The sequence below is a fragment of the Phyllobates terribilis genome, unplaced genomic scaffold (assembly GCF_046119375.1).
Source record: "Phyllobates terribilis strain yellow unplaced genomic scaffold, ASM4611937v1 Scaffold_19__1_contigs__length_20705806, whole genome shotgun sequence".
Lineage (NCBI taxonomy): Eukaryota > Metazoa > Chordata > Amphibia > Anura > Dendrobatidae > Phyllobates > Phyllobates terribilis.
Genome location: NW_027362779.1, coordinates 3,380,729 through 3,389,013, shown reverse-complemented (window position 1 = coordinate 3,389,013; position 8,285 = coordinate 3,380,729). Strand labels below are relative to the sequence as shown.

At 44.6% G+C, this 8,285-nt stretch overlaps 1 long non-coding RNA gene across 1 annotated transcript; it reads left to right on the top strand.

The window, feature by feature from the left end:
* The first annotated feature begins 312 nt into the window (after nt 1-312).
* On the top strand, nt 313-4,806 carry LOC141176258 (uncharacterized). Its single transcript, XR_012253121.1, has 3 exons — nt 313-1,301; nt 1,489-1,554; nt 3,775-4,806. It is a non-coding gene; the product is annotated as an uncharacterized lncRNA (long non-coding RNA).
* Nucleotides 4,807-8,285: the final 3,479 nt, after the last annotated feature.

Below are 8,285 nucleotides of genomic sequence, written 5' to 3'. Positions count from 1 at the left end.
GACATTTATGTTCCCTCTATTCATCTAGTGCACCGCATATGACAATAATAGTAGATAATAGGAGGGTGATATGGTAAATGACTTCTACTGGTTTCCACTATACAGCAGTGAGGGTAATCAGCATATATAGTATCCATTTTAATGCTTATGTGTGTTATATATATATAGCAGATATGATATAATAAAACTAAATACATAGGATCTGGGTCTGCCATGGATTACCTATATTATGGGTCCCTGTGTGGAGTCACATGTAGAGAGGGCTGTTATTGATTTTATTTTCCTTTTTTATAATATTGTACTGACCTTTGTATATGTCTGATCTTTGTATCATAATAAATATTGACCATTTTTTGCTATAGAAGTGTTGATTCGGTCTTCGCTTTTTTCTCTGGTAGTTCTATATTTGGCGATGGAGTCGCATTTAGTCCATATAGGGTAGTAATTAATAAAAGGTACATATCATACCTATATCTACACACATGGTGTGATTTATACTACCCATTTATGATTGGTGTTCTTTATAGTCTTATTACTGTGTTTTGCACAGGTATTTTCCTTTCTAATAACATGGACTACAAGGCTAAGGAAAATCCTGGTTGTCACAAATTGATCAGACATTCGGAGGTTCAGTGGTTGATGGGCCAGTAGCAGTTGAACAGGGATGGGATGAGAAATCCACGTTTATACAGAAATTATTAATAAAAAGAACGAAACTTTGGTGGAATAAGGCGTTTTTGGGAAAATATATTACCCGCCAAATGATCCCACGAGGACTGAGAATTCGCATTACCCCTACATTCCCAGTAGAAGATGCAACATTTATGTCCAAATGGGAGGAGTCTTGCACAAATTGCTCATTGTTGTTGATGCAACTATTGGTGGATTTGAATTCACAATCTATTATGGACCTGGATAATCAAATAGATGTCGCACAGACAGAGTTGAGATCCAATTGTCCAACGGAGAAACTCTCTAACTATAATATACATATTGATAAAATTTTGGATTCCACAGTCAAGAGGATCCAGGAGGTACAGGTGTCTAAATTCAATAGAGACATGAGAGACTACCATCAGAAGAGAGTATATATATGGCGCAGACCAGGAGGTCAGGGCCCCAATTTTTCACGCAAACTTTCGAATTCATCGGCTACATCACTTAGTGATCACTCGGAGGCATCCTCTTCATCCATAGTTACAAGATCCGGTACCTCTAATAAAAGAATGAGGGAACATAACTTCCATCCCTACAAACGACAGGAATATACATCACCGGATCATAAGAGGAATGACTCTAAGGTAATTAATCTGAGTAACTATATTCTTACTGAGTCAGATGTGGCCCTTCTTAGTAAGGGACTATCTTTTGCCCCGAGTGCCCAATTTGATGCATTTACAGCTATTAAAGATTTACATATATTTGCACGGGCCCTGATCTTCAAAAGACACTTCTTTGATGGTGGTCTCCATGATCTCTTTCCCACAGAGGAAGAACAAGCTGCGGTGAGGATACTGGAGGATTTGGCCATTGAACATAATACCCCCCTAGGAGGTAAGATTCCTAAATCTATTAGACCAAAATCTAAGAAGTTTCCACCACTAACGTCATGTTCCAATGTGGATTTATTTGTTAAGATTGTCGCTGATGAGCTAATGGCGATTCCGCGTCATATCTCACGTGATAACATGTCTAAGGAGGAACGTGATAGGCTAATGTTCCTTCAGAATTTACCAGGTGTCCTTATCAAACCTGCGGATAAAGGGGGGAATATTGTGGTGTGGCCCAAACCTATGTATGAGAGGGAAGCATATCGACAGTTAAATAACAAAATTTGCTATAGGAAATTGACATTCAATCCCCTCACTACGTATATGGCAGAATTGGAGGTGATTATCAACAGAGCTGTTGCAGAGAATATCATTACGAGAGAATTAGCTTCAGCTCTGTTGGTAGTTGAACCTACAATTCCCACCCTGTATCTTCTCCCCAAGATCCATAAAAATGCCGAGATTCCCCCTGGACGCCCCATTATTTCGGGTAGGGGGAATTTCTTGGAACATGTCAATAGGTGGATTGACTCCCATCTGCAGCCACTGGTGGAATGCCTACCTTCTTTTCTGAGAGATACTGGCGAGTTACTTAGGAAGGTGGATGGACTATATGTTGAGGATGATACCACCCTGGTGACTGCCGATGTGGAGTCACTCTATACTAATATTAGACATGCGGATGGTATTTCCGCGGCTAAGTTCTTCTTGGGCACCTCATCTGTACCTTATGCCTTAAGATCCTTGATCTTGGAACTGTTGGAGTTCTCTTTGCATCATAATTTCTTTACATTTAAGGGGTCTTTTTTCCTGCAGACCCAGGGGACAGCAATGGGTGCGGCTTTTGCGCCGTCCTACGCCAATCTGTTCCTGGGTCTGTGGGAAAGAGACCTCTGCCTGACAGATCGTGAGGAGTCAATGGGTCGTGTCCTCTTTTGGGCACGCTACATTGATGACATCCTCATGATCTGGCAGGGTTCAACACTAAAATTAAAAGAATTCATGGACCAATTAAATGGGAACGTATGGAATATACATCTTACATATCAGTCCAATGAACAACAAGTTGAATTTCTGGATGTGTCACTGATAAGGGATGACACCAACTGTCTACAGACGACGCTATTTCGGAAACCTACATCTACCAATATGTTGCTACATGCAACATCATCCCACCCTAAACATATGATTAGATCGGTGCCGGTGGGACAGTTCCTCAGGGTTCGGAGGATCTGCTCCACCGACACCGAATTCGAACGACAGGCCTCTGAACTCAGAGATAGATTCCTCGAGAGAGGATATAGCCGTCGTATGATCAAGAGGGCATATAACAGAGCGAAATTCTCGTCCAGACATGACCTTATCTATGGAAAGAGAAGTGATGAGGGGGCTAAAGAAAATGAAAAAGTGAGATTCATCACCAATTATCATTCTCAATTTTCTAAGATGAGACAGATACTGTCTAGATCTTGGCACATTCTGAGAGCTGACAGTGTCATCTCCAAGTTTATTCCAGAGAGGCCACTGATCACAATTAGACGGTCAAGAAATTTGCGGGACCATCTAGTTCACTCACACTATGAGGGGTCGGAAGTGGCTTCATTTTTGGACACTCAGAGGAGGAGGAGTGGATGCACTCCTTGTGGCCGATGCGTCGCATGCCCAAATGTGGAACGTTGTGATACGTTCTTTGGTTCGGATAGATCTAAAATATATAAGATCAAGAAATTTATCACCTGCACCACCAAACATGTCATATACTTTGCTACATGCCCATGTGGGCTTATATACATAGGTATGACTACTCGTCAATTCAAAGTGCGAGTCCGTGAACACGTTTTGGGCATTATTGCGGCGGCCGGCCACGTGGATGCATCCACTCTCAAAACCCTTCCCCGCCATTTCAAGACCCACCATAATTGTGACTCATCAGCACTCCAGATTAGGGGTATCGATTGTATAACACCTAACATTCGTGGTGGGAGGATTGGCCAAAAATTGGCGCAAACAGAATCTCGTTGGATTTGGACCCTTGGTACACTACAACCGAAGGGTCTTAATGAGAGCATTAGTTATTCCCCCTTTCTCTAAAACCCATACCATATATTAAAATCATAATAGTAATATCTCAATGCGAGTGGCCCTTTACAACCTAGGTTCAATTTTATTCTGTATATGTTTATTAAGTGTATATATTGATTTTATCTCTTTTTGCATCTATCAGGATTTCTCTATGCATCCATGATCGTCTTTCTTTCTGTCGACAGCAGGGTGATTGTTACTGGTGGGTGAGGATGGCTTAGATGTGATGTCGCATTGGATCCTGACATAACGACGAGGGAACGCCGACTACAAGTCGATGCGAGAGACATTAAAACATTATAGCTAAAAGGACTGTATGCATATATTGAGGTCCTACTAGTGTAGTTTCGGGGATTCTATTTGTCTACATTATGTCACTATAGATTTGTTATAATGTGTATTCGTCTTCGCCTCTATATTGACTTTTATATGATGGTTTTGATATATGTTGCGTGGGACTCATGTATGCTGGTGTAATATATGGCGTGCATAGGTTGGTGGGTGAACTATATGGATATATATCTATTTATGTTCAGTATATATATTTCAATGATATGTAATATGTGTACTATGTGCATTACTTCTATCCTTGGGGAGGGTACTGAGGGTGACTCTGATTGTGGATATCATGTTTATATGTATGTGTGTATCAGGTAGACATCGTGTTAGATATGGAATATGTCCCGATCAATTGGTTTCCCCTTGGTGCGACCCTAAAATATACATACAGGTAGTGGATATTTCGTGGTATGCATACATGGATATAGTATATGATATATGGGTAATTGGCCCTAATCAACTAGCTTTTTTGTGGATTATCAATGATATACATGTGGAGGGTGGATATAATGTGTATATATATATATATTCATTGTAGGTGTACCATGAGGACGATATGCCTAATATCATGATACACTGGATATGAGATATGGAAGGTGTGCATCTCATCCATATATTTTCTCTCTTTATAGATGTATATATGATATTTCCCTACTATACATGCTGCCTATGGTGGTTTTCTACCTAGAATCTGTCATCCTCACATGTGGCACATTCCCCCTTCCCCCTCCTTTCCTCCCCTGCCTTCCGTATCTTCTATTCTCTCCCCCTCTCTTTCCCCTGTTGTCCCGTTATATGTTGTGTCTCTGTATTGTTACATGTTTTCCTATTGTCCACAGTTTATATATGTTACTTTACTATGAGATAACAACTACAATGTGCATCTGCATAGAGGGAAAATGTGTGCTGCGTACATACAGGTGGGCGGGGGTGCTGGTCGGCCTCTGTTTCTGTGGTGATATTGATGTTGTGCCTCAGCTCCGCCCACCCATGGTCATGTGATGCGGAGTCCTGTTGGCGTCCTCATCCCTATGACGATGCACGCATCATGTCCTGTCTCACGGTGTTGTGACTTAGCTCCGCCCACCCGTGGTCATGTGATGCGGACTTAGCTCCGCCCACCCGTGGTCATGTGATGCGGACTTAGCTCCGCCCACCCGCGGTCATGTGATGCGGAGGCCTGTTGGTGTCCTCATCACTATGACGACACACACATCATTTCCTGTCTTACGGCACCTCCAGTGCCTATAAAAACAAGCAATAGAGATGCAATAAACACGCCCCCTGACGAAGGGAACAGCCGAAACGCGCGTAGGGGCGTCTCTCTCGACATGTGCCTCCCCATTATGGACCCCTAACAGTGCTATTGCCCCCTGGTGATTACATTTGGACACTGGAGAGCTGCGGTAAGCATACAATGGGGACATTTATGTTCCCTCTATTCATCTAGTGCACCGCATATGACAATAATAGTAGATAATAGGAGGGTGATATGGTAAATGACTTCTACTGGTTTCCACTATACAGCAGTGAGGGTAATCAGCATATATAGTATCCATTTTAATGCTTATGTGTGTTATATATATATAGCAGATATGATATAATAAAACTAAATACATAGGATCTGGGTCTGCCATGGATTACCTATATTATGGGTCCCTGTGTGGAGTCACATGTAGAGAGGGCTGTTATTGATTTTATTTTCCTTTTTTATAATATTGTACTGACCTTTGTATATGTCTGATCTTTGTATCATAATAAATATTGACCATTTTTTGCTATAGAAGTGTTGATTCGGTCTTCGCTTTTTTCTCTGGTAGTTCTATATTTGGCGATGGAGTCGCATTTAGTCCATATAGGGTAGTAATTAATAAAAGGTACATATCATACCTATATCTACACACATGGTGTGATTTATACTACCCATTTATGATTGGTGTTCTTTACAAGGAATATACAGTCCATTGCGGACTGGTTCTTTGCTGGAGGATGTGGAATCCTCCCAGCCTCAGACACCAAAGTCTGGTAAAGTCAGTCTCTTATCTGCCAAGACAGGCTTGCTTCGCCTGTTGTCTCTGGCTTGTGGCTCTCCTCCTGCCACACTTTCTCTTAGGTGCAGTGCAACTGTCTGTCCCTGTTCTGCTCTGGGACAAGTCTCAATGCTGAGACAGGCCATCCAGTTCTCCATAACCCTGCCCCCAGCACCAGCTTTTATAGGGGCAGCCTGCTCCCCCTACTGGCCTGAGACAGGAGGCATTGCATGCTAATGTTCCCCTGACTAGAGAACTTCCCCCTTGCTCTCAGACACAGCTTTAATTACACTTGTGACATCCAGGCCAGGGTGACACACAAGCAGCCCCAGAGGCAGAAGAACCCATGCCAGCAGCCCAGGAGAGTCATCCCTCTGCTGACAGTGAGCCTGCCATGCCTGCGGTAAGCCAAAGAACCTGCGGACAGCTGCCTGCCCTACCTATGAACCTAGCTAGTAGCTGTACCCTCAATGGTAGTGCGGAAAGCCAGGTTGGTCCACCACCAGACAGTGGGTTAAGGAGATCAACCAGCAGCACTAGGGGACAAACACCAGCTCGCTGGAGGATATAAGTGCGAGATCTAAACGTACCATGTATATATTTAATATGTTTTTTACCTGTAACTAATAGTGTTTTCTCCAGTTTTTCTACATATATGGACTGACAGGTTATGAACTTTGGATAACCGAACTACCTTGTAAATAGTTGCACTTGGTGCCTCTTGCGAAGACGGCCACGGAAGAAAAACCTGTCTGGCGTGGCCCCGAGTGGTCCAAAGTAGTTTGCTTCGCCTTGCAGCCACGCCCAGGGCCAACGCTTGGGGTTTGCTTTGGACATGTCCCCGCACCGGTTAAGACTTCGCCTTACTGGGTGAAACGGACACCCGGTCACAGACCACGCTGTGACCTAAAGAACTCAATATGTGGTGTTGTTTGTTGTTTTCTTCTCTGTTGTGTTTATGTTATAATTTATACCCGGTATTCGTGTTTCTTGTTAGTCCCGGAGTACTAAACTTTACTAGGGGGGAATGTGTCACCCCAGGCCTGGATGCCACAAACTTGTAAGGCTGTGTCTGAGAGCAGGAGGGAGGTTCTCTGGTCATGGACCATTAGCCTGCAGCACCTCCTGTCCCAGGCCAGTAGGGGGGGCAGGCTGCCCCTATAAAAGCTGGTACTGAGGGCAGGGTTAGGGAGACCAGGACCCACTTCTGAAGCATCCAGAAGGGTTCCCAGAAGAGAGGGACAGGTCAACGGCAGCTGAGGAGTCCAGGAGGCTAAGGAGGAACAGCAAGCCAGGGACAGAGGCGACGAGAGTCGGTCCTGGCTGAGAGAGAACTACATACCGGACACTGGGATCCGAGGCTGTCAGGATTGCAAGTCCTGCAGCAGATCATCTACCTGCGAGGGATTTTAGGTCCCTTGGCCAAAGAAGCCTGGAAGCTCCGCCACACAGAGGGACCGGTACAGCACAGAGAAGCTATAGGTACCTAAGGCCCGAGTCGCAAGCCATACAGGCGTAGTACACGGCCAACTCAGGGACGTGGGCTATCATACCACTAAAGGGGGAGATAGTCAGCAAGGGCAGAGAGAGAACGGTAGGCCTACCCACTCACCCTGACCAGTGGAGCTCGCCCGAATGCCCTCAGACACCCAGGTCCATTCCTCCCTGTACTCCTGGTGGGTCTGTGATAAGATCTGCAGTAAAAGACCCTGGACTGCATTATTGGACTCTGTGTGATTACTGCTGCGCCTGCACCATCACCCCCAGCATCCTATTACACTGCTCTGAGGCTACACTCCTCCCGTGGGGAGTTGTACTATTCCCTGCTGCACCCCCAACACCAGCCTCAGCGGTCTGCCCCGCAGCGGCGGTCCTCCCTGACCGCAATCCACAGGTGGCGTAGTCGGACTTTCAAAACCTACAAATACACTGCCACAGCATTTGGTCTGACCACCCTGAGCCACGGGACCGGGTCGCCACTACTACTCCCAGCATTGCCCTGTTGTCTGGTTCCGAGAGCCCCACGGCCCAGGGGGCGAGTCACTACAAGTAAGGATAGACGATACAATAAGCTCTATCGTAATATGTAGCAGCGAGTCAGCGGAATGTATCAATTCTAATATTGAGCAGAATTGATTTCAGCCTGTTGATTTTTCCCTCCAGAACAGTGGAGGGCTCCTCGGGAAAATAAATTGGCCATCCCTGGTATAACGTAATACTAAAATCTCACAATTTATGAGAGAAAACTGTATTTTATAACGATGCTTCCGTACATAAATCGAGA